The following is a 22,768-nucleotide window of genomic DNA, read 5'->3' as shown; positions in this document are numbered from 1 at the left end:
AAATGAATATGATGTGACATCTAGACTTGTTTTTCTTCTAGGGATATCATGACAAATTATTCTGCTCTTGTTTATCTCAGCACAGCCTGCAAAGCCATGAAGATTATTCAAGTCACTCTGGATTTGCTGTGGGACAAAGAACGCAGGATGTGGCTAGATCCAGCGAACATATTTTTCAATCAGATTTCCATAAAATCTCCCCCACCCCAGACACACAAAGAAAATAATCATAATATTGAGATAGAGCTGGTTGTGAAACTTCCCTTTGTCCTGTGAGAACTTCAGATTTCAAAAGTTTTCCTGTCAAAACTTGACAATTTTTGTAGTCCAGGAATCTGTGAAAAATTCAAAATGGGTCATTTGAGATATTTTTTGTCTTTTAGGTACCCTTAAAAATAAAATAAAAAGAGTAATAAGAATGTTAAAACAAGAGCCATTTCAAAGCAAAAGCAAAATATATTCTTCAAAGAAGCTGAAAGCTGTATACAACTTCAAAACACCATTTTTTTTTTCTCCTATTCTTTTAATGGCTTTTTTTTTTTTAACATCCTGAAGGAAATAGCTGCAGCTTAGTGAATCAGGGCTCTTTCTAGGAAAAAAGTGTTAGCAGAAGATTCGCAGCCAATTCTAATCCACAAATTCCGTCGTTCCTCATTTCCTGAACAAGCAAGTGTGAGGAGGAGGAGGAAAGAGAAAGAAAAACGTGCCAAGGGTTGCCAATGAAATGAAAAGTGCTAGTTTTAGACTCTTTCTTTTTTCCTCCAGTGACCTAGTCTGCTCCTGAGAACCCTCACCCCACTCTGAGCTGATCTGCAAGGGAAGGAGAGTGGGAGCTACAAGGATGGACTCCACATGTGGAACAGAAGCAGGTCTACTTGGACATCTTATTGAGAAGGAGTTGTGGAACAGGGAATTAGTAACTTGCCCTGGTCTACAAGAACGTAGCAGGGACTTGAACCTCACCTGGCATCCGGATTAATGGCCAGAGACAAGAGCAGCCGTCCTCTGCAAGTCCTGTTCACTTGCTGATCATATTTCTGGGATAGCATTTGTACTGGAAAGTGGTTGCTTCCCCTTTGCCCTCCTTGTTTTTATATGCTTGTCTTATTCCTCACCCAATCTATTTAAAATGCCATCCCAAATGCAGTAGAAACATTCTCATTAAGCAGTTTTTGAGAAAATGTGAGACGTGTTCAAAAAAATAAATTTCAGTGAATTTTCTCTAAAATGCAGGCAAGATCCCAGCTGCTAACCAGGCTGTGTTCCGTGATAAATCTGCTAGGTTTCCACTCCTCAGGACCCCACTATATGTTCCGTCCCAGAACGAGGAGTTGAGGATTTCCAAACCACTAAGACACACCACGGCGGCGATGGTTTTTTGTATGCTGGGTACTCAATCGCAGTGAGAGTTATGTTGCTCCAGCTGTCAATATTTCTGGACCCTTCTGCAAAATGGAAGGAATTTTCCCCAGTTGATCAAAGGCTCTTTAGGTGTCCAAACTGTGTGTTCAATGCAGAAGAAGCCTGCCCATCCCATGGAGGTGGCTCAAGGTGCAACAGGAGGAATCACGAAGGAAATTACTCCACTGGTGGTAGGACAGAACCCAACCCATACAGCCTCCAACAGAAAACGTTCAGTTTTTCCAGGTTTCTTTTCCTGGAAAGCTCAATTCAGAGGCTATTTGAAAAATAGACTTCTTGTATTCATGTTCAGTTTAAACTGGGTTTTTACTGAATGCTGGAGATTTTCTACATTGGGCTAATGTCATCTTAAAGAACACCATGGTCTTTTGCTCAAGTATTTTCTCGTATTGAGAAGATGGCAGAAATTATGTCAGCAGTAAAACCAGGGACTTGAGTAATTAAATTAAATCCCATCTCTAACAGTTAATATGCCATAGAAATCAATCAGTAGCAGGTTTGAAAGAAGAAAATGCCTGTACATTAATTTCTGCTTGTTTTATAAGTTCAGAGCTAACACTAAGACAGTCCTTGTGTACAGTAGGACAATGACTGAATCTGTCCACACAATAATAATGGACAGTGAAACCCACGTAATTGCACTTGAGTGAAATTAGGGACATAGGGTAATGCCAACAAGGAGGAACCTGCATGTCCTGAGCATGATTCAAACCCTGCTGGGTAAAGTAGTTTCAGGGAGAGGACCAACTGCTGAGATGTCAGCTGTGCCATGAGGGTCGTGCTCTTGACCTTGGCCCTTCCTTTTGGGCTATAGAGAACATGTCCTGCAGACTTACTTTAATAACTCTTTTTTTTTCTCCTAATTTCTGACCAAATCAAGGGCAAGCACATAAGTTTGAAACACTTAATTTCATCTGAATTTTTAAAAATATTTTTATCAAATACTCTTAAGAATATTTGAGCACAAACCCAGTGTTTTCCAGTCTCTACTCCATTGTGGATGGAGGGTGCCCACACCACTGTAAGTACATTTGAAGCAGCATAACATATGGAGGGTCTGAATCCAGAAATTGAAAATTTTATGGTAGCAGTTTACCCCACGTGAGCTGCTTTGTGATGGCTGATCTCTTCCATCAGATAACTGCAAGATTCTTTAAGGCAATGAAACCCTCAGTGAAAGAAATTCAGGCTGCCTTGCCTTTTTCTGTAGGACAGGAGCCTCACAAAGCACTTAGCTCATCCTGAGTCAGGACTTAAGCCTGGGAGGAGGCAAAACCTGTGGGCTATTAGGATGAGGGAAACTGGAAACGGCCTCTCGCTGTCAGATTTCACTCATTCGTGTTAACCCAAGGTTTCCCCAAAGGCTGCAGAACAAATTCCTTCTGTGCAGGAAGTGCTTGGGCTGCAAAGGAAAGCGCTAATCCAGAAGTTCAAAGCCTGTGTGAGGAAATATAATGCTTCCTCCAGAGACTTTTCAGGGGAGAGTGGTTGACCACAAGAAAATAAAGGCTCCTGCAGCTGATCATAAGCCTGTGTGAGAGGGCTGTTGAGGAGGCACCTAGGAATGACTGCCATTCCACTTTATGAATCAGCAGGGAGAGAGCTGCCCAGGCCAGATTTTGGGAGATGTCTGGGCTGTCTGCCGCCTCTCAGACCATGGGAATCCTGCAGGGAAACAAAAGGGAGACCGAGGAGTCTGGGGACTGTGGGAATTCAAGGCACCATAGATCATGATGATGGCTGGATTGACACAAGTGCCGTGTAGGCATGACGGTGCCTGCTGTGAGCAGAGACCTGAGCTCCAGTCCAGCAGTGCTATGTCATGTAAAGGTAAGGCACTTTGATTTTTTTCCTCCTCTTGGTGTTTGAAGACAGAAAGATCTTGTGGGCATGAGTTGCCTTGATTTATTTCTTTATAATGTCTATTTCAGTGAATCTGAATTTCCTCTGGATTTTCCCACATGAATGGGAAGCCATATGGATCCAAACCTAGAGCTCATCCCATTAAGAGAACTTCAGGGTTCATTCATAGCTCCAATAACTTCAGAGGGATTTCCTCTAAGCACCACCACACTTCCTAGCACAAACGGAGCTCAGGACTCAGAATTCATATGCAACTTGAATTTCTTAAAACCAAAAAAACCCAACCAAACCTCAACTAGATGTGTTTGCTCAATTTTGGAACTTTTCTGAACTAAGATTTTTCTTGTGTAACAGGTACCACATCAGAGTGCTGTTGTGTTTGAAAGCACTGATCAATAGGTAACATCAGAATAGAATTGTAATAAAAAATGTCGGGACGAGACTTGGAGAAATAACCTACCTCACCATTTTTTCCTCCTTCCAGAATAGGATCAAGTCTACCTACAACATACTGGATATGTGTTTTCTGACCTGCTAAAACCTTCTATTCATAGAAGTTTCCCAACAAACTTTGACACGTCTATTTTGGACAGATGAATCCAGCCATTGGCTGTTTGAGAGGTATGGTAATACTGTTTAGGGATGTTTTGACTTCACTTTTTTAGCCTGGAAAAGGTGGATGTGTTGAAATGGAACATTTTCTTAGGAATGTAAAGGTCCTGTGAAGCTTTCTTCAGGGAAGGTTTTTCCAGCTGAATTTCTGAGTACAGTGGAAGTACAAGATTTCCTCCAAGAACCTACATTTCCTACTTATCAGGGATCTCAGTCATTTTCTGTGTAAGTCATCCCTGCTCAGGCTTTTCCTCTGCCTAATTCAGATGAATTACTTGACACTGAATTCCTTGTGACTTGAGTGAATATTTTATCTACCAACCTGTTGCCTCCTTTTGGTCAATTCTCCTGTGTTGTTTTGTGCTGTTTCTTCTGCTTTAGCTTTCCTAAATAGACTCTTCTTTTAAACTTGGTATGAACTGAAAATCAAAGGAATGTCCTTCTCTTTCCTAAATAACATATTTAGCTTTAATACAACATGAGAAAGGCTGATAGCATGTGGCTATTAGAACATGACTCTCAACACCTCCAGAACAATTTGTGATGTCCCCTTTGGGATTACACAGATTGGTCATGTGTTGGCTTGAAGTCTGGGCTGAAACTGCTTCAGCTCAATTGAAATCAGCTTTCCAAATGTATTTAGTCAGAGTGAGATCCATGAAGTGCAAACACCCCAGGCCTAATGGTGCATGGAAAATAGAAAACACAACTCCTACTCGTTTACTGTGATAAATGATCACCTCTGAATCCTAATGGCCATGGCAGTCTATCAACATCTTCAGCTCCTACCCAGCACCAGTTGAATGGTGGTGGTGGTTGAGTGTGGAGCTCAAATTACATTGCTGATCTTGGCAGGGCCTGGATAATTTAACAAGCCTGATTAGATACTAAATAAATATTGGCTTTGCAATATGCTCACCAGTGTTTAACTTGGATAAAAGAGGCCGCGAATACTCTTGCACTGGGTGATCTGGCAACAGGCACAAACACTTTAAAAGATCCATTCAGACTGTGACAAAAGTGTTTGAGAAGAAAATTTTGGTGGAATCATGTTTTACCCTAATGAAAACCCTATGTTCTGCAGTAACTGAAGAAAATCAGTTATCTCTTCTCCTCATTGCTTCAATTTACACGTTACTATAATTTGAAGGTAAACTGCTTTTGTGAAAAAATGAAGTCCCCCAACAGACCCTGGACAACAAGTTAACAGCTATGAACAATTTCACAGTGTTGCAGAGAATTTCATGATCCCACTTACATCACAAAGTACTCTGGAGCAGTGAAGTGCAAAAATTAAGATATCACCAGAAATGAACCATAGAATTGTCAGCTTCAGTCCCGTTGTTTGAGTCCCAGCATCCTGCAGACTAGCTCACTTATTTTAATGCTGTATTCATTGGCTTTGGTAAAGTTTTCAATGCTGAAGTTAAGATTCATCACATCTGGCTGCCTGCTTACAGTCATTTAGTATCACCTGAGGTGCCTGCAAGTTACCTTAGGTGTGGTAGTGGCAGATAAGATAGAAGATGTAAGGGACAACCAACACTTTTTGGAGCAGTAAATAGAAGAAAGGTACTTTAAGATATTAAGGATACCTTAAGGCATTTAAAATGTCCCGTCTTTTGGCAACTGAATCCTGCTCTGTGTGTCGCCACTTGAGCTGGGTGTTTATTACAGTCTACCAACATTTAGCCAATATTGCAACAAAGCCTAAGAGCACTTTGTAAGAACCACATTTGGGTAAGCTCAGGACCAATTGGAGAAAGTCTGCAGAAGAATTACTGGAAAAATAAGAAATTAAGGAAAAATTATGAGGTCAGACCAAAGGAGATAGGGTTTTCAATCTAGAGAGTCTGAGGGAATAGGCAAAAGTTTTTTGAACAGAAGAAGAAAATAATTAGCTTTCCAGATCCATAAGTAGATCAGACATGAAGTCCTGAACATCAAACTCAGCCAGTGTAAGTGGGCTTAGTGATAATGATAACATTATTACTATTATTATTATTACTCATATTATATTATTATTGTTACTACTACTACTATAATATTATTATTACTAACAATAATAATAATAAGTAATAAAATGCCCATACAGCACCCACACAACAGTAACGGTAAGAAAATCTTGAACTGACTACTTGGAGAGGAGGTAGTGTCTCTTAGTTGGCATATTTCGAAGCTAGCTGGACAGTCAAGGAAAGTATCATTGGAAATGTTTCTGCCTTCAGTTTTGTAAGGACTCTTCCAGCTCTGTTAATATCCGATTCTCTGTCCCCTGGCGGATAGCACAGGGCAGCTCTTTATAAGTATAAATCAGCTTTGTTCAATTATATCAAGAGTTGTGCTAATATACTTCTACCATAGGTTTGTTCTCAGGATTATCCGTGTAATGACAGTCAAGACAAGACAGCCAGCGTTTATTTTTTAACTATGCATAGATGCTTTCACTTACAAGTTTTTCTTTCCCTACTCGATGAAGAGGTGTTGTCTTATCTTCCCATTTTCTCTCAGAAAGTGAGTAAATCAGATCTTCCACTGGCATCAACCAGTGTGGCCAGCCTGCCTTACAGAAAAGAGCTTGGACTTCTCTCAGAAGAAACTCTCACTCACCAAGACTTTAACATGATTAAGTTTTCTATTTAAATCACCTTTTCCCTATTCTAGATTTTGAATTTGTTGCAATGCTTTTTTGCAGCTTCTTTGAGCCATCTCCTATGCCAGCATAAATCACAATGCATTTGAGTGGAACTACATCCAGTTAGGCCAGCAAAACATTTAACACACTACCCTGCCCAATCAATTTTAATTCCAGCTATCCACAAGGGGAATGTCAATCAGCAAACCTGTGCATCAAGGCACTTGTTGTTTCAAACCTCCCCCAAATTTATGTTCCCACAGGGCTGGGCAACGTAGCACATTATCCCTGCTCCCAACAGTGAGTAAACCAGACCCACAGCACCCTGGGTGCTTGTCAGCATTTAATCCTGCCAAACTAAAATCTCACTCTGGTTAATTAGGTGCTGCTCCAGGTGTTTGGTAACCATTTTCTTAGACTAGCCCCTCCAAGATCAAGAAATGAAGGGGGGAGGCTCCTCCCCTCCCTCATCTCATCTCCACTCTCCTCTAGTTTATTAGCTCTAGTCCATACGGAGCGACCGAGTACAAGCTGAAGAGATGTGTGTGCTTCCACTCCCTGTGGCACCGTAAATTATATGGGGTAAAGCATTACCTCATTCATTTAACTTGTCATGTTTTGCTCCCCCCCAGAGGAAAACTCAATGATTTTAAGAGCAAATGTTTGGGGCTGTGATGGTGGAGGTTTTGTGTTAAACTGGGAAAAAAACTAAGTGGGATTGAAGGGAGAGCTGGCTGTCAGGTAGGTCTCAGAAACTTGAGGTTCAGTAGTTTCTCTCTTACCCTGGAGAAGACCTACATGGATGTTGTGGCCACCAGTACCAGATTTATGCCAAAGGGAGTCACATGTAATGTTAATGTTCATATCTCCACTGACTACTTCCTGTAAGTAATTGTATGTACAACTGTATGTCTGTGTCCGCTTCCTCACCCAGGCATTAGGCATTCTTTAGCATATTTTCTTCCCCTTTAATCATCCAATAAAAAAGTGTTGTTTTGTCATATTCAGATTCTTAAGTTGATAAAGCAACTGAGCTAGCACCTTTCATATAATGCAGTTATGCTGACTTCCTATTTTCGCAAATGAGAGACTTTTCTTGCAGTCCTCATTCCTTTGTTTTCACTCTGTGCCTATGCACGTTTTTGCAGTTGAATGTATGTAAACACATAGAGTTGCATAAGTGGAAGCCTAGTTCAAGATTGAGCTAAAATGTCCTTCCAATACTTTCCTCTTAAACTGAGGTAGACAGAACCTCAGATAAGACACCTTCCACCCTCTCTTGTGCAAATATGAGCGGTAGATTATAGAAATTTTGGTGGACGCTTGTTTCTGTAACCCAGCAGCTATCATGTGGTGTGAAGTCCCTATCTGTAGTGGGTATGGATTACAGATACATAAGTGAATACATGAGGTCATGTTGAAGGGACTCACACCTTTATTTCTGAAGTCTAGCTCAGCATCACACTGGTAGTCCTCATCGTGCACTCTCCATTACCACATGCACCAATCTTAACCCTTGGCTACATATAAACTTTATAGCTTGCTTCAAATACAATGATCTTGATCTTCTGCTGGAGTAGTTTCATGTAAATTAATTTCTGTGGAGTTATACCAAATCACATCATCTTCTGAAATGTCTCCTAGTGTTTCAAAATGATGGGATACTGGTTCACACTCAGAGATATCATGGAGACCTCCAGATGTAGTTATTGCCTTCTCGATAAGGGATGTAGAAATGCTGAAAGCAGCAGTTTGGCTTTGGAGACAGTGTTTGACCTCTTCAGAGTTCATTTTCCTATATTTTAAATCAATTTTTTTTTCCTTTAAAAAGAAACAAAAACCAGGTAGTGTCATACTTGTCAGAAACATAAGCAAGGATGTTGGATAATGTTATTAAAAGTGATATTGCAGTAAAAGAAATCAATCTATAGCAAGCCTCTGTATCTCAGGGGACCATGAGTAACAAATGCATCTGCGGTTCATCACTTAGCCAGCATAAGATATGTTTAAAAATTGATCTCACTATAAATGTGTATATGGTCTAGTCCTCTTTACACTTCCTACCATCAAAGAAAATCCAATCTTTTCAAGCAAAGGAGTCCAGGCATTGTCTGGGAAGGTGCTGAGGAGTCATGGTAAGCATTTAGACATATGGGCAGCAGTTAATCGTATTATGAAATAGGAATTAAAAACAGGACTTGTAATCTTTCTTAGGGGAAGCCAATACACAACAGGTCACTCCTGTTATGGGAGACATACTTGCTGTTTTGGACTTCAAACTAAGCAGTTGGAGGGTGTGTCCCATGAGTTATAAATCTTGCCCTCCAAAAGGCAGGTACAGAGAAGAAACCATAATATAGGAAGGTCATTGCGTTATAGAAATAAACCTTCCACATCATAAGAATTTTTACCACCTGACATCCTCCTCATCTGCAAAACCTTTTCTTCTAGTTTTCCTGGCTCACCAACCATTTTACTTCATCGCACTGTGGTAATGCCTACAGTTTAATGATCTCATGAAGTCTTCCTTTGTGAAGATCTGGTTTGTAGCCCTTCAGAAGCTGTCACACAGCTGACAAGCTTTCTGCAAAACTCTCAAAACCAGAAGCTCATACACAGACTCTAAATTTCCCAGCATCTAGCTGTGGGCAGACTCGTTTTCCCACAGCTTCTCAGTTGCACAAAACCTCTCTTGTGCCTGAGCCCTGTTTCTGGGATGCCCAGGAGAAAAGCTATTAAAAAGAAAGGCCTGCAGGGTGCAATGAGTTTTTATTTGTGGATAATTCACCACCCTGTTCCCATGGGCTCTGCTACAGCACAAAATAAGCCTTTCCCACTGACAGTGAAAATCCTACAGAAGTCTTAAAACCAGTTACAAGACACCAGGCTTTCCTGGCACTCTCCTACACTTGATGGCAGCTCTGCATCGAGGTAGAAAGAACCGTCCTACTTGAGATAACACAGTGGGTAGGGTTGGAGTAACTCGGCAGCCTGTATTCGTCATTTGTCATGAAACTCCCTCCCTTCGTTCCCCTATCCTGCAGCCAACACTTGATTTTTATTGCTGGGCTGGTTGTCATGGAAACAGCCTAAAAACAGGTAAGGTAATGTTGCAAGGCTAAATATAAGCAAAGCATTGAAAGAACTTAGGCTTAGGACTCCCTGGTGGCTGCTCTGGGAGCTCGTATAGCACTGCTGTCCAAATGGGATCCAAGGAGGCTGTTCAGCTGCAGGAGGCCACCGTGATTTACAATTGTGGGGACAAACAACTGGAAAATGACTTAGCTGGTTTTAGAGAACTTCCAGTGCAATAGGCACAAGGTGGGTGGCAAGGTCCCATGGAAAGGAAGAATTTTTGATTTTCTATTTCTTTGCTACAAGTGAAAGTAGAACTCATGTTCACTGTTCAATGGCATGGTCTCTCAGGATGCCTCACAGCACAGCCTGATCGTTGCCAATACCTGTCACTTCGCCCTTCCTAATGCTACAGAGTAAGTGTAAGACCTTTAAAACAGAAAAACGAAATTATGTCCTTTGGGAAGAGAGCAGGAAGGAGACTCTATGAGACTCTTGTCCCAGGCAATATGTGAAGGAGAAGTGTCCTGATGGTCCTGTGGGCTTTTCCTTGGCCCTCTGCGTAACCTTTGTCAGCCAAACTGGATATGAAATGTCCCAAATAAAAATAAACGTCAGGCATTAGGATGATAATGGTGCAAAAAGTCCTTCCCTGAAAGGTTTTAAACAGCAAATGAGGGTGTATGCTGGAACGATAATTTAGCTCATGGCAAATGGGACTTGCCTGTGACAGCAGAGCAGGTCTGGCTCCATCAATGAATAAGAATCTGCTGATGGTCTCGGTGGTGGATTTAGGTATCTAAAAACCAGCAGGGCCGTCAGCAGTAGGAGCTAAAACTGAAGCATTCTTCAGGGCTGCGTTCATCAGGACTGTAACCACTCATCCTGGCTCTGGAGCTGGATCTCGAGGGTCAGCTCTTCTGCTCAGAGCCACACACGGTGTCAAAAGTATTATTTTTCCCCAGTTAGGCAAATTGTCCAGACCGTGCCCTCATTTATCCTGTAATAACCTCGCAACATTAGCAAGTGTCTCCATGGGGATCTGAGGACATTTAGCACCTCTCAGAGGGGACTGAGATTTTGCCAGGCCTGGCCCTAAAGCTTTATTTTTCTACCAGAAACTCTTTTTTGCAAACAGTTTGCGGAAGCTGTCAGTAACCCTGATGGGCTGAAGGTTGTTAGCAATTTGGTTTAACAGCTCCTTGTGGTATTTTTTTTCCCTCTGCCCCATAATTGAAGTGGAAAACAGAAATTCCTGTCAGCATGTGTGCATCTGCTTCTGAAATCTGCCAACAACATCACATGGCATTCGTCGTGTCTTGGAGACCGGCGGATCCCTTTCCCAGAAACTCTTTTTCGTGAGGATGGTACAGACACTTCTGCAAGTCCCCTCCTCACTAAGATCTACAGGACACTGGTAGCAATGAGGAAGGAAATGGTGGTAAGAAAGATCTTCTGAGGTCACAGTAGGATTTATAAGGGTATTTTTTCCCAGGCTCAAAATAGGTAACTTCCATAAACTCTGCAAAACAACTAATGTGAGGTCTTGTGACTATTGGATAGCTCTCAGGAGAAGTCTGTCTCTGCCATGAACCTGCTGAGTGGTCTTTAGTGACTCATTTTGCATCCCTGGGCCTCTGTTTCACCATCTATAAATTAAGGGTAATGGTAATGATTTCCTTTTCAGTTTTGAAAAAATATTTACAAAAACAGTTCAATACACAAGACCATTGGCGACTGCTGTGATTCTCTCTCCTCCCTAAACGCATAACTGTGTGCTTTTCATTTAATGTGCCTGCACCAATGTGTGGAAAACAATGTGGTCTGAAAACGAAAGAGAGAGCTCCAAGAGATGATATTTGGAGTTGCCCAGCTGTGTTTCTAATGTTGTGTCTCAGATGCTGGTCAGGTTCCAGAGGGAGAAGTTCCTTCCAACCCTATCTGGAAGGGAAGAAAGCCACTGTCAATAAACACATTTGGGGTACTTTTAATGAATTTGGAGAGAACCTCTTATTTATTTTTTCAGGGAAGTTTTAAGGCAAGCCAGCTACAGGCTGCAGCTGGGGTTGGGTGTGCACTTGCTGGATCTCTAAAGGAAAAGCTTTCTCTGGGAGCTTTGTCTAAGCTGGAAGATCTATTCTGTACATGATATGTAGTCCCAGCTACTATGTTCTCTGATTTAGGAGAGCACAACATGGGTCAAATGACAGCTGAGGGGCTGGCACAAAAGGTTATGTGCTAAAGGAATGGCCACACTCTGAGGTTGCAGAGATGACTCATGCCATCCATGAAGAAGAGTCCTCTGTGAGGGCAAGTGTGGTCTATGTCCATTTTTGTGAACCTGCTTCACAAGTGCTGTGGGTGGCATCCTGAAGAGTGAGAGAAGAGGAAGCATGGTACAAGGACATGCAATGCAAGCTCAGCTGGGGGAGCTTGACTGAGGAGCTGATGTGGGTGAGGCTTACCTAGGATGACTCTCATGCAAATATCAGATTTGGATTATCCCATTTCAGACCATCTTAGGGCTGCTCCAATTTATGGGCTGTCACTGCGATCAAGAAGAGAATCATCCAAGGAAAACCTTTAAAAAACAGGGTCATCAGAGCCTTCCCTGGCGTTAACTTTATTTTGGGGCTTAGATCTTGGCTGTGCTAAAGCCAATGAGGGGTTTAACTATTGGCTTCACAGTAGTTATGCCATAGGATCTCTCCTTCTTGAGGAAGTTTCTAAGCTTGAACACAAAACAGAACAGTAATGCAAAGGAGCTGCTGTTTTCTATAATTGCCTTCGTTGCTGACGTTCTATTTTTCTTCAGTCAATCAACTCCTGCCTTAATTATACTTTAGAGAACCTATGGACACCAGTATTTGCAGGGCTGATTCCCAGAAGCATTTACAAACCTGCCTTGTTTTTAAATGGACTGAATTGTGTTGCCTGTTAAAATAAATGCACTTGTCAAATCCCTTTCTTCAACAGCCTTGCCTTACACCTTGCCTTGACAGTGTAATAATGTCTGCAAAAACAACCTAAAGGCCACTTTCTACCTACAGCCACCCCTCAGTCCTCAAATGAATCACAAGAAGGGGGTGGGGGAGTGAGAAATAATAAGCCTGCACTCTGGGGTACTGTCACAGGGCTCAGGCCCTTTGGCATCACTCAAAAAGACTGGTGAGACTAGGAGAACTGTATTAACTTGAGAAAATGCTATGGAAAAAGAAGCTAAGAGGAACTGATGGAAATATTCCATGCAGATTATCAAGGTGAGGGGAGAAGCCACGTGCTCTGTTGCTGATGTGAGTTTTGGGGCTCTGGGATGGATGGGATGCTTGGCACACGATGGTTTCCCTGAGTGATGTGCTCTGCCTAGGAGTTGGATGTGTTTGTCTGGTCCAGCAGGCGTGGTTTAGTTTCTCAGCAGCTCAGGCAATGCTGAGGTTTGACACGCTGGGATGAGGAGAAGGGACCAGGCAACTCCTGACATGGGAAAGGAGAGTTTGAAAATGGAGGTTGGACAGAGCTGGTAGGAAAGCCCAAGCATCTCAGCCTTTCTACTCCTGTAGAAAGAAGTCCCTGGAGAGTCATGCCCATATTCTCCAGTTGCTCCATCCATGGTAGCAGAAACCAGGCTACTTCTGAAGGCTTGCACATAGGCAAAGGAAGCAGTGGAGCACAGCCGTTTTGCTGTCCCCTTGCTGCCCCTGCCACTTTAACAATAGCCTACGTGCCAGGAAAGCATGGATACTACAGGGAACATGATCTTGGCTTGTACTTGTAGATAGAGCCAGCCAGAAATCAAGATGGAGTATGGTTACCCCAAGCATAAATGATCAAGTTATGCAAAGAAACAGAGGAACCATCCCTTGGATTGGTGTTATAAACTCATTTTCCCAGACTCTTGGGACATGTTGATTTTCCAGATTGCTGACGACCCTTCTTTTCTCTGTCTTGTTGTTTGTTTGCATTAGCTCTGTAGGAGAGAAAGGTAGATGCCTAAATGTCTGAATGAAACACATCACAATTTTTAAGTCCCACTGTGACTTTGTGTCAACATACATAGGGACCGTGTGCTTCAGGATGGGGGTCTCCGCTCCCTGTTTCGTGGAGGTGCTTCATATTGGTTATAAGAGTCTGTGGAGGTCTCTGATGGCATCATGGCTTCACTAGATGCCATATAAAATGACGGGAGGAGGGATCAGTGTCTTCATGTGTAGGGAGGCTTAACACAGGAGGAAAGGGATGACACCTACAGATAGCAGAGTGAGGGATTTACTTAACTTCCAGAGTCTTTGGGGACATTTATGGCAGAGTCAAGCTTTGAGCTCACATGCCTTCATGTGCAATCAATTGCTTTAAGTGCAAGACTTGAAACAGGGAAGTTGGGATGGTGGGGAGCCCATCATTGGCCCATAGTAAAAGAGTGAGTATTATCTCAGGTATTAAAGTGCTAACATGGGATTTTTTACTTTGAATATTGTCTGGAGTCAACAGTGTCTGCTGTACCTGGGAGGATGCCTTGATTCACAGCACACACTACCTACTAGTGAGGTTGTGCTACATGTACTTCTGTGCCTCATCCATGCAGTGCATGAGTCACTACAACCCCTCTTCTGCTCCCTTCACCCTGGAACCCTGGCCTTGCAGGGGAGGTCAGACTGCAGCAGGACCTTCCCCATACAGGGTTCATGCTGAGGACAAGCCTATGGGGATCTCAGAAGCATGGGATGATCAGAGGAAGCCCTCAGCCCTGCAGTGGGTGTGGGTATTTCCCACATCCCTTGCTATCTCGTGAACAGAGAACAGGAGGGCTCACTTGCAGGGAGGGCTCCTTGCTGGATGGTCTGTACTCCAAGACAGTCCCAAGCTCATGCTGCCTGCACGCTGCTGCACGTTGGCCTTATGGCTCCCCAACAGCCTCATTTCAACCTTGCTTCAGAGGCACCAAATGCTGAAGGGCCTCTCAGGAGGTTCAAGACTATGCTCTGGGGCAGGGTGACAATAGCAGTGACCAGTTGTCTTGTAGCCGTCTCCTTCAGTAAATCCCCAAGAGCTTTATATGGGAGAACTGAGTCTTATCGTCACTACAATAATGGAGAAACCATGGATCAGACACATGACGTGAGTTGTCCAAGCTAATTTAGCAAACTGGTAGCAAAGACAGAAAAAAGAGTTTATTTTCTCCTACATATCAGTCAGATAGATGGAGCTGAGTGCTTAAATCCCATGTTATTATCTGTTTTCTAATGCAGTTGTAACGTAAAGGAAGAAGGGCAGAGCTCTGGGGAGTCAACATGAATGATACCCCCCCACCTCACGATCAGATTTACTCTGGGACCTCCTCAGCTAGCAGCTTCTGGATCTGAAGCCTTTCCTTGTGCCCCTTCAAGAAAGAGGCCCAAAGGATTGGCACTCGCACACCTCCTGGTGCAACCAAAGAGTTAAATCACTTCCCATCCCTGTTTGAGTGGGATACAGAAACAACTTTTCCTACTGCATCCGCAGCTGCCAACAGAACTCAGTGACAGCTTTATAAATCACACCTGAAGCAAATAAAAATGCTGTATTCAAAATGAGCCCTTATCTCTTCTTGTTTGCGTTTGGCTATTTTGTTTCTAAAGGTCATGGGTGGAAGCAGAAGGAGCCGTCACGGGGTGATGTATGTTGCCTTTGGCACTGGGTGACTAATACGCTGTTAGGGCACAGTAACACGAAAGTGAATGGCAGAAATGGGGGGGGGTGAGAGAGAGAAGAGAAGAGGTGAGAAAAGTTATGAAGCAAACACATATGTTAAAGAAAAGTGAAAGGGGGGAAAAAGAGATGTATCTGCATAACCTCCAAAAACCATGAACCTCCATGCAACTGTTGAGGAAAAATGGGAAGGACAGGTGAAAAACAAGGATTTCAGCCAGCTCCTGTCTTATTTCTCGATAAATTATGGAGAATTGCTTTCTTTTGTGTCTAGAAGGGGAAGGTTCCCTTTTACCTGGTACTTCTCGGAAGCCATATTAATCTAGTTTGGACGCTAGCTGCACACCTTATCAGGGGTCATCATAATAAAAATGCCATTTTTACTTGTGTAATCACTAACCTTTCAGCCTGGAAAGGAGGTGGGAAGTGGGAGGGCAGCTATTAGAGCAGCAGCCATTACACTTGCTAATAAGGTAATAAGAGAGTTCAGAACAGAGAATTTCTCTCAACATCTGTGAAATGCCTCTAAAAACTTCTGTCTGGGCTGGGTCGTCACTTTGTGAATGGCATTTGATCCTGATTTCAAAGCAGTGGATGATGCAAAACCCACTGGCCCACTGTTTTGGAGCCCAGACTCTAAAAAATTAGGGATTTAGTGGAACCTGAATATGCTAGGTCTGTGTCTTTGGATCTTGTTACGTCCCCTCCTGATAAACTGCAACATCTGCTGTTAGGACAACAGCAACACAGGGCAAAATCTCAGCAACCAAAACCCTCCTAACTTGTCTGAAATGGAAACAATGATACTTACAGTTCTTAGCAGTGATTTGACTAAAAGGAGGTTTACTTACTTAAAAATAATATCTCTGGGAAAATCAGTGAAAATGGATTTTGTCCTAGTGCAAGCAAACTGTTCCTCTCTAAGCCTGGTATCTTCCAAACACACACTCAGAGAGCACATCAGTTGTCCTGAACTGCAAGAAGTGCCTAATACACAATGATTTGTGCAAAATACACTATGTGCCTAATACATAATGATCTGTAGCAAAAATCCCTTTTCCTTTTTTTTTTTTTTTTAAAAAAAAAAAGCGCACAAAACCCCAATTTGCTTTAGGTCCCCTGGCAAGCCTTGGTGTTGAAGCAAGCAAGCAAGCACAAGCAAGACCATTTTAATGTATGTCAGTTTGGGCACCACAAACCTTAGTCACCTGAGAAAATTTAAGCCAATTCTTGTCCAGCTCAGGAACTCAAAGCACTTTGAAAGCATGAAGGAATTAAACCACATGTCTTGTCTGAGGTAGGTGAAGTATTTTTATCCCCATTTTATGGCTGGGTAAACTCAGACAGTGAGAGGTTAAGTGACTTGTTCAGTGTCACAGTTGGTTGGGGAATGGAAGAGGTGAAGCAACAGGCAGAGGCTGACCTGGGGCACGTGTGTGTGTGTGTGAATGTGTTTTTATACACACTTGCTCAAGAATTTCTTTCCCTATAAAGCACATAACTCCATTTCACAGAGTGCAGGTTTAAAGTACTTGCCTTGTGCAGGAGGTGGGAACGGAGCCCATGGGTGAAAGAATCAAGATGAGGTCAAACAGGAACACAAGGACAAGTTGGCACAATAGTAGCTGGATAAAAGGATTAAGGAGTCGGCTGGGTTGTAGAAACAGGAAACACTGTCTCTGAAGAGATTGGAATTAGTTCAAAGTGCCCTGCATGGGATGTAAAAGCCTTGGGCTTTGAGGGGAGCAGGCAGGCCCAGCATACATGTTTAGATGTGACCCAGCAGAGCTAGAAGCAGGATAGATCAGCAGTTCGGGCCAAGACTCTAAAACTATGGAGCCAAAATTCAGACCTTGCTTCTTTTGATGCCTTCTTGGGTAACTTGAGCAAGTGACTGACAATGGGAATCATCCGCTTTCTGTTAGAAGTCTAAAATGGGCATGAATCAGCTGCCTACCCATGGCCAAAGACCTCTGGAGGTGCCAAAAAGCATGGGACTTTGATATAGGTCTGGCAGATATGACACAAGACTTACAAGGAACCCAGTCCTCCGGAGCAGTAGCTAGAGGTCATGTTGACACTCTATGGCTTACCAAACGATACTAGATGCCTATTTAGGCACCTGAATCTTCCCTTTTACTGTATGACGACCACACAGGTCAGTGTGTCCATGTGAACTGGAGCTGTCCATGTGTGTATGGCCAATCACGTTTGAGATGTCCTGGCTTCCAGCCGCTGATTCACTTGGTCCTGGGTCCTTTCTACCAGATCCATGTCAATGTGTTGACTGTTTTTTTTCCACACTAGGCACCTTTATTTAGACAATTGAATTAAACCTTTAATCAGTACAGTCGATGTATCCCAAATAATGGTTCAGGTCACCCTACAGGTCACCCTACACATGTACATTTGGTCTATATTGATGTTTGACTGACCTTTCAACAACTATATGGGAAACGTAGCAACACAGAGGGACCTACATCCAGTCTAAATTTGCAGGCTAAATGGCACATACAAAATTAGATGAGATGAATCCTACATTTACATGTTTGAGTGCTCTACTTGCATTTCCAAACTTGGAAAAGGGCTTGCTGTAAATACAGCAAAAAATAGAGGTGACTTGCGTTCTCCATTCAGCCTCTTCGTAGTTGCAGGTGCTCTAGCATTTGCTTCAGGAAGATGGATCATCTCAGACAACAGTTAAAACAAGTCAGTGGAGCAAGATCATCATCTGGTCTTGGGAAGGGATTAAAGAAGGGATGACCATTAGCCTGGACAGATAAGCCAGTACCTTAGGACAGGAGGACACGGAAATCTTACTCTGCCTGTAGTGATTTATTATTTAAATCTCATACCACTCTGAAATGTTGACCAAAATTAACTGTTGTCATTAAAATATGCTCAGTCAGTGGAACAAAAGCTAGTTAACTATCTCTTACACCAGAAGGGAAACTAAATTATTCAATGCTCTCAATCAGACAAAGCAAAGAGAATGAACACATAGTTTAGGAGCAGTGCTGAATAACCCCTTGTTAACGTCAGGATAAAACAACCCCTGGTGAGGGTGCAGATTTACAAGGGGGGCTGTAGGGAAAGGGGCCCACAGGTGATGTCAGCTCTCCTCCATTTCTTGTTTCTCCTGTTAACTTTTCTCCCTGTCAGCACCATGAGGCCAGAAATAGCACCAGCATCATGCAAAGAGAGTGCAAAATGGGGTATGCGAGGAGAGACTGAAACTCCTTTTTGTGGCTGCTGGGTCCAGGGTGTCTTTGGATACAAGTGAGATTTGTCCATCATTGGGTGGCTGGGATGTCCCTGATGTATCTGGAGCTATGGCAAGGTGTGTGCTCACCTGCTGTGGCTCCAGAGAGGAGCCACAGACCTCTCCTTACATGACTTAAAATACAGAAAGTATCTTCTGTATGTATGCTTACATGAATGAAAGAGAAAATCTGAAATAATTTTTGGAGTGTTTTAGATATCAAGCATTTAAATTTTTGTTTTAAGTAATACCTTGACAACTAATTATAAACAAAAACCCACCAGTTGGCTTAGGTATGGAATAAAATAACTTCATTTTCAGCTTAAGAATTATTTTTAGGGTAGTGCTTTTATTTCAGCAAGAAGAAAAACCCCTAACAGCTCATTTTAAAGTCAACTTTAAGTAGTTTCCCACTCTTTATTACATTTCCTTTGCCCCACACCCCCTCACTCCAGTTCTATAAGCTTTGTTTCCTACTTGGAAAAAAACCACACGCACCCTCTCCTGAATATAACAGAACATAAAGGAAAAAAAATAATTTTGCACAGATTTAGGTGAGAGTAAACCTTTCCTTTCTGGAGTAATCACAGAGTCAGTGCCAGGCTCCTTTCTCAGGAACAAATCTGAGCATACAGAAGGCAGAGAGTGCAGACCGCAGCATGGATGGAGCCAATCTCTAGCAATGGGTGGTTGATGTGGATGCTGGTACCTGGGGGATACGATCCAGTCTGTGTCTGTATGCCCATGTGCTGGGTGTCACTGCCTTGGGAAGATAAGCAAACCAGCACAGAGATAACCAGATGAATAAAAAAAATCAGTACTTAAGGAACAAAGATTAAACAGGGCGTTCATACCAGACTGAATCTCAGTTGCAACTCCAAGATCACTGGTGATATTTAAGCAAAATTGATTCTTGTGATTGCAGAACCTGGTATGGAGGCAAACAAATGCTTGGAAATACCTTCAACAACCAAAAATATAACCAAGGAACACTAGTTGAAAAGAAGGAACCACAATGATATGAATCACTGAAGGTTAACACTTTGCCTGGGCCATTGTGTTTTGGAGTTATGATCTTAACCAGATATTTAAGGGTAGAAGGAAAGATATGTTTAGGAAGATATTTTAGGAAGAAATTCTTTACTGTGAGGGTGGTGAGGCACTGGAAGAGGTTGCCCAGAGAGGTCATGGAGGCCCCATCCCTGGAAGTGTTGAAGGCCAGGCTGGATGGGGCTTTGGGCAGCCTGGGCTAGTGAAGGGTGTCCCTGCCCATGGTAGAGGGGGTGGAACTAGATGGGCTTTAAGGTCCCTTCCAACCCAAACCATTCTATGATTCTATGACTCTATATTATCCCACCAAGCTGAGTTTCTAAAGGCCGATACCCAACTCTTGCCTCTACTGTAAAGGCTGTGATGTGGTTCATCATCCTCTAAGGAAAAAGGATATGCTGATTTCAGTTCTCTTCCACACTTTTTTATATTACATACTCATCCTAGGCAGAAATTGTTTTTTACACAACATCCAAAATGTCTATTCAGTTGTGACTTTAATTTACATGATTTATGACTCATACTGCACATAGGTATCATTTGACTTATGATCTGTGGTTTCACTCCTCTCTTCTGTTTGAATGTTTTTTCAAAGCTACATGAGCCTACAAATCCCAAACATGAATTCAGCCATCACCCTCCAACAGTGATGTCAGCTTGCTGCTATGGAGACAGTGACTTCATGAGGATGTCCGGCAGATGAAAAATTTCAGGTGATGAAAAAGCAGTGGGGATCAAACACACTTCTCTGAAACACTGATCCTGTTTGATTTTCCGTGCTTGTTCTGAACTGAACAGAAATTGTGCATTGTAGAAGAAATATCCCATTTTGAATAGAGAGGGAATATCTGGGTTTGTGTGCTTGCTGCGTGTCTGCCAACTCAGCCATAAGGCAAGACAATTTTTCTTAAACCAACAGTTCAGGGAGAGCAAGAGACAACTTCAGCAGGTGATTGACTGAGTATGTGGAGAACAAAGCTCACTGGAAAAAACATCTCTCCTTGGCTATAGAAGAATCTTAGGAGCTTGTTTCAGCTGTCAGAGTACGGATAGCAGCATCCAGTTGGGTTCCTTCAGGTGTCTTTGACATGCTCAAATCGTTGACAGACCTGACACAGGGCCAATGGGAGACATTCAGGAGCTGGTGATCAGCCAGGCTATCTGAGGACATCTCAAATGGCCCTATGTGTTGATCAGACCCCTGATGACTTATCTAAGATCCCACAAAAGGACTGTGGCAGTAAGCCTGGTCTCCGCTCTGTTAGACATTAAACAACATCTCTGCTCATAGCTCTGTAATTCCTGCCAGCCGTGGAGGAGTACCTCTAAACCTTCCTCTTTGGCAGAGTCCTTATCCTCACCTGCAGGAAGATGGTTCAGAAAACTATCTGAAAGAGATCTCAAAGATCATAATCCATACCTCACCCAAGGGCAGCATCAAATACAGAAATTTTGCCCAGCAAATATTTACATATCTCATATTTAAATCCCTAATAACAAAGGCTCCATGCCTTCTCCAACGTGACATATCCTTCCACCATATTACTGATGTCTCTAGAAAGTTTTCCCAAAGACAAGATTCATGTCGCGTCTCTGTAAACTTTTGCTGTTTGCTACCTATGAACTTGTCCACCTTGGCTCCCTTTGCAGTCAATCGAGTAAGGGTCACTGGACCCATTTTAAATGTCTGCGTCAGGATAACATACCCTGCTTCTGTGACTATCTTCAGTAGCACAAAAAAATCCTGTCCCAGCTATTTTATTATTTCCCTGGAAGAAGTATTCTGCTTTTCCCACTCAGTGTACATGGCCTATCCACTTCCTCTTTGCAGAAACATGCTTAAGATAGTTCTTTGATTTTTTTTTTCCTCCAATTTTTTACTTCCAGAATGAAGAACTATTTCCTTCACTCTTTGTTCATGTCATTTTTTCTAAACCTCTGATCACTTTTGCCCCCTCCCCATTCCTAATTGATTCAAAACCATGTTAGAAACCAGCATCATGATAAAAATTATCCAAAAATGGTGGGTTAGAAAAGCAGAAAGACATATACTCTAATAACAAGGCCACATAATCATGAATTTTAGAGATTTGTCCTAAATGGTGCCTGTTGGCTCTTCCATATGGACTACCTTCAGATAAGAAAGATTTTGCTTTTCTCAAAATCACATTTAACCCTTGACTTTTCCACAGAGGCTGCCAAAGAGATGACTAGTAGCTCCAAAAGAGCAGTAGTGGTTTGGACAAGACAGGCATCCATCTAGAATGGACCACCAGCTTGTCTTTATGGAAGATATCAATCCCAGACACCTCTGGGAACTGACCTTCTGATGTTGTTGGCCTTTGCCACCTTGGAACCACTGACCCAGAAGAATGGATGAGACTTAAACCCCATTTGCTAAATATTGGGTTCGTATTGTTTTTGCCTGATCCTCCCCATTGGGATTCCTAATTGAATTACTTGCGCCGTGTGTAGCACCGAGGCAGTAATTACAGAAGATCTTGCGTTCGGCTGTGCTTCTGCTGAGGCTGAGCAAATAGGATTAGAATTCTTCTTCCCAAATCTGCAGTGCAAATTAAATGTTTATTCTTTCATGTAGGGAAAATGTCAGCTGTTTCAAATTACCTGTGAAAGATCTCAAATGATTGGGAATCATGAAAGATAAAAGTCCAAATTCTGATTGAAAATGTTCTGTAGGTTTGGGGGGGTTTTCCACCCTTTTTCTCTTTTTGGATTGAGACCAACCCATTAACTGAATAAATTTATGCTATTCCTTTATTTACTTCTTCTTCCTTTTTTTTTTTTTTTCATTTTTGTTAAAGTCAATAAGGTGCTCTAGTCAGAACTGATCATTTTACTTTTATAGCCTGTAAAATTCCAGGCTTAAAAGGATACTGTCAAGTCAAATTTGACTCCAAATTAAGTTTTGGGCTGGGAGTCAAGAGACATGAATTCTAATCCCAGTGACCTGCTGTGTGACCTGTTTCACCTCTTTGTACCTCGGCGTGCCTCTAGGTAAAACAGAGATACAATGCTCCTTTCTGCAATGACCTGCATCTCCCATGATGGTCTCACGCTTCCAGGCACCACAAGACAGCTGTGCCCCCTTAAAGAAGAATGGCATGGAAAGAAAGGTTATTCAGTAGTCAAAGAAACAGGCTGCG

At 42.5% G+C, this 22,768-nt stretch overlaps 1 long non-coding RNA gene across 4 annotated transcripts; it reads left to right on the top strand.

Annotated features, from left to right (window-relative positions):
* Positions 1–2,520: 2,520 nt before the first annotated feature.
* LOC129203382 (uncharacterized) lies at positions 2,521–22,343 on the top strand. Of its 4 annotated transcripts, none has more exons than XR_008576005.1 (5): positions 2,521–3,252; positions 3,770–3,906; positions 16,407–16,589; positions 20,200–20,317; positions 21,797–22,343. It is a non-coding gene; the product is annotated as an uncharacterized LOC129203382 (long non-coding RNA). The 4 variants fall into 4 exon arrangements; XR_008576007.1 differs by having other exon boundaries at positions 16,382–16,589; XR_008576006.1 differs by lacking the exon at positions 16,407–16,589 and adding an exon at positions 3,992–4,122.
* Positions 22,344–22,768: the final 425 nt, after the last annotated feature.

The sequence above is a fragment of the Grus americana genome, chromosome 2 (genome assembly GCF_028858705.1).
Source record: "Grus americana isolate bGruAme1 chromosome 2, bGruAme1.mat, whole genome shotgun sequence".
NCBI classification, from domain to species: domain Eukaryota; kingdom Metazoa; phylum Chordata; class Aves; order Gruiformes; family Gruidae; genus Grus; species Grus americana.
This window is presented reverse-complemented; position numbering and strand designations above follow the sequence as displayed.